The following is a 4,527-nucleotide window of genomic DNA, read 5'->3' as shown; positions in this document are numbered from 1 at the left end:
ATGTATATAGTTGACTAGGCTAGTTTCAGGTGCTAACTTAGGGGCTTCCTATGTGGACCAGGGCTTGGAGTGTTGATTATGTATATAGAAGCAAGATGTGAAGGGTTGTATGCTAACTTATCATATATATGACAATACTTGTATTTGTATGTATGATCTATGATATATGTTATGTTTATATGTCATGTTGGTCTTGTGTATTTTTTACCTAATTTCTTTATATGGCTTGTATATGTTTAATTAGTTTCCCTCGCAAATCTTTTTATGATGAAAAAGTTTTTTCAAAAATTCAATAGTGTGCTAATATGATTACGGGCTTAATAATAAATAGTTAAAGTTTTAGGTAAACAAGTTGGTGACACTCGATTTTCAGTATGATCATGACGTACTGGAAATCAGATCATTACACATATATTTCAACTAAGGATAGTATATTGTGTGGCTTAAAATTAAAATCGTTCTTCACCTCTTCTTTTAATTAATTGACCAAAGAATTAGCAATTAATTGAATTAAGAAAAATTAAATTATGAAAGAATTAAAATTTGATTATAAATGATTTGTTGTAAAAAAAATTTTCATGAGTTAAACTAAGAAAACACAAGTAAAAAAACACAAGTATTCTACCTACTCTTAATAGTGCATGCATACACTTGTACTTTCTGCACATTTTCGGTTCCTTTTTGTATTTCTTTTTATTTAAACATTTTTACCCTCTTCAGCATATAGTAAAAGTTGTTTATCTCTACTATAGGTATGTGTTTGGGGATTACTATGCCGATCAAAGAATGCCTTGATGAATGACATGGACAAAACACTTGATGATGCCAATAACATTTTTGTATACTTTATTTGTATCACTTTTCTTTTTTTTTTATATAGAATGTTCATAAAGTTTAAGTGTTATAAGTATTATTTTTTTTTTCATTTTATTTACTCATGAAGTAAACTTGTACAATGATTATTGATTAATGAAAGGTTATAAAGTTTTCATTTTGTAAATTTGTAAATTTAATGAAATATTTTATGTTGTAGTAATTAATTTTAGTATATTTATATTGTGTATAATATAAAATAAAAAATAGTATAATATAACTAAAAAATGTTACTATAGATTTTTTGTAATATTTTTTAAGTGTTACAAAAAATATCTATAGTAATATTTTTTTAAGTGCTATAAAAATATCTATGGTAATATTTTTCTAAGTGTTACATAAAATATCTATTGTAATATTTTTTTGAAGTGTTACAAAAAATATCTATCATAATATTTTTCTAAGTGTTACAAAATATATTTATTGTAACATTTCTTTAAGTGTTACTAAAAAAGATCTATAATATTTCTCATAATATTATTATAGAAGATGTATTGTAATATTTTTACTAAATGTTATTAAATTTTAAAAAAAAATATTAGTAAAACTCTTTAATAATATAGGGTATATTTAACATTTATTAAAATATTACTAATATATATATAAGTAACATTTTAATATGATTTAGTAATATTTTTTAAATATTAATAAAAATCAATTATGTGGTAGTGTTGATTGATTCGGTCCTCGTAGTCATACAACACCTGAGAAAATGAAAAAAAGAATTACCGTATCGATGTTTGACCAATGTCATGAATTTAAAACAGCACAAACCGAACATATAAATAAAAGTGAAATTTCATATTGAGAAAAGAACAAAACAAAGTCAAATGAATATGGCTAAGCAATTTACCTCCTGTGCTTGAGTTGTTAGTTTCTTTAAGGGGGTGTGTGGTTGGAGGAAATGTAAGTATATTCTCAGGAATTCTGAGATGGAAATGATTTATTTCTATATTTGGTTCAAAATTTAATAAATCATTTCTGGGTATATTTTATTTCAAGGAATTGAATTATCATCACTTTAATTCCTACCTCTCCCCTATTTATCTTTAATTCCAATGGGAATGGAATGTAAATAATTATTTAATACAGATTTTAGCTTCTTCATTTTTCTCTGAAGAACGAAACGGCGAAACCCTAGCAAAGTCTTTTTTTGTCCCCAAATCAGTGAGACTTCACCAACGCCACCACCACCGGAGCTGCGCCGGCGCCACCGTTACCCTAAACAGAAGACTGGTCTCCTTCTCTTCTTTGAGTTTATGTTCGCATTTCTTCTCTCTGCGAATTCTCTTTGAATTCTCTTCGAATCTCTCATTAAGGTTTGGGTTTTTTTATGCTTTCTACATCATATTACACTAATTTTTTGCAATAGACTGCTAATTTGATTATTTATTTTTTTTTTGCTTGATTTCTTAGATGCTCTCTGTGATTATGTTACATGCAAACAACGTATTCGATGATTTGCCTCAAATAAAGAGTTTAAGCTTGTTGTCATCGATTTTGATGATTTGATGATTTGTTTTCTGCCTGGTTTATTAAGTGCTTCTATTGTCTAGTTTCAACTCTTGAACAAAACTTGAAGATCACTTTCTGTTTGTTGCCGTTTTCTTTGAATCTTATATATAATAATTGCTGAATTTTGATCTTTTGAATTTGTTAATGTTTCTTTTTTTGTCTTGTTCTGATGTCTAACTTCTTTATTATTTTGATGTTTCAAGAACATTTGATTAGACATGGCATTGCCATTAGTTTCATATTGAAAATTGGGTTTTCATGGTGTAAAAGGTTATTGGTTGTGGTATTCTTTAGTTTTGTTGGAAGCTTTTATAATTGGCATAACTATTTGTTAATATTTGTTATTTGTTCAAGTTGCAACATAGCTAAAAGAAGAAATATAATTATCAAGTAGTAGTAAGTAGTAACTTTTGGTGAATAGAGAGTTTGCACTTACTAAGTTAGTGCTATGTCTCATGTATCCTGTATTCTTTATTTTAGAGGTACAAAAATGTACAAAAATATATCATGTATCCTGTGTTTTTTAAATTTGTTTTATTTTCAGGTATATATGTCTTTGTATGTGTACAACTAATAATCTACAATTCTACATGCATGCTTACTTGATGCCTTCACAATTCCACCTGTCATTTCCTGTGTGCGCTAAATAATAATCATCCACATAAATCAATTTTCTAATTAAGGGTATCTTTCAAAATTTAATTAATTTTTTAAATTTTTGTTGTCTAATGTTTTAAGACACTCATTATTAGTTGATTCTTAGTAATAATACAATTTTTTACACAGTAACAAAAAAGAAAGGGTGTGATTGTAATTGCAACTGTGAGAATTAGCTAGCACTATAAAAACTATATTAATAGTAGCTAGCTGCAAGACACATTTCAAGTTGCATAGAGTCCATAATAATAGAGAAGAAAATGATAGCTTCTCTACAATTTCTTCTTTCTATCATGCTTGTGATGTTGCTCTTCTGCATGGCAAAGGTAAAGAGTATAGTACTAAGTAGTAGTGCTCTAAAACATTGATGAGCTGAGGAATCCAAATAAATAATCTTTAAGTTGCCCTTTTATTTATTTATTTATTTTAATTTAATTTGCATGCATCAGGTGTCATGTGCTGATTTTGAAGCCAAGATCCATGACCATGTCACTGGCTCTGAGGTTTGTATGACATGTCATCCATCCCATGTTTAATTTGTATTCTAATAAGTTCTAACTTCTAAATAATAAGGTACTTAATTGTTAATTTGTGTTCTAATAACAAATAATGCTTTAATTTTTCAGGTAGTGAAAGGACCCACTAGAAGGCTTTTACTATTTGTGGGTATGATATATATTTTTCTATATATATTAGCTATGTTTAATTTAAGCAATATAGACCAACTTATTAATAACTTAGTACTTCTTTTCTCACAAAAACCAGAATTTAAAGGCCGACAAGTGGTTATGTTCCACTATTAGAAAGACTTCATATTCTTCCGACATCATCGGTATGTATCCCTTCATATTAGACTTTTGCTCTGCTTCTTCAGCCCATTCTGTTGTTCCATATGCACACCACATATATACCACAAACAACATTCATTTTTCTCTTAATAATTTTATTTTTTAATTCAATTCTTATATTATTTTTTAATTCAATTCCTAACCAAAATTTTGTACCAAAGATATGATTATCCTTCCTAGCTGTTTCTGCCACATTGCTTGTTTAATTTTAAATTATGACATGCATTTTTTCATATCATTCTATTTTTTATGGGCTTTAAATATTTTCAATGTCTGAATCATTTGTGGATGTAACTTGAGACACGGTTTTAACGAAAAGAAATATATACGTATGTGCATATCCTAACTATTTCTCAAACAAACTATATAAATCATCTAATAAAGTCCTTCACTGGCCCTGCTTCAGGCTCCTTTGATCTATGCACCTACTTCCTTTGAGTTTTCAGTTATTAATCTGTAAATGAAAATTGTTGAATATAGCTTGTTACCTGCTTACTAATCTGTTTACGAAAATTGTCTCATTTATGTTATTTTCTGCTTATTAATCTATAGAGAATGGAGGAGAATTCTCGACCTAATTTAAAACAAACTAAGCATCAATGGACACCACATGAAGATTCCAAACTAGTTGAAT

General features: G+C 27.9%; 1 long non-coding RNA gene across 1 annotated transcript; it reads left to right on the top strand.

Moving 5' to 3' along the window:
- Positions 1-3,263: 3,263 nt before the first annotated feature.
- Positions 3,264-3,779, top strand: LOC140182655 (uncharacterized). Its single transcript, XR_011878639.1, has 3 exons — positions 3,264-3,371; positions 3,495-3,548; positions 3,672-3,779. It is a non-coding gene; the product is annotated as an uncharacterized lncRNA (long non-coding RNA).
- The last annotated feature ends 748 nt before the right edge of the window (positions 3,780-4,527 follow it).

This window comes from Arachis hypogaea, chromosome 3 (assembly GCF_003086295.3).
Source record: "Arachis hypogaea cultivar Tifrunner chromosome 3, arahy.Tifrunner.gnm2.J5K5, whole genome shotgun sequence".
Lineage (NCBI taxonomy): Eukaryota > Viridiplantae > Streptophyta > Magnoliopsida > Fabales > Fabaceae > Arachis > Arachis hypogaea.
The sequence above is the reverse complement of the archived record's forward strand: the minus strand, read 5'-3'. Positions and strand labels throughout refer to the sequence as shown.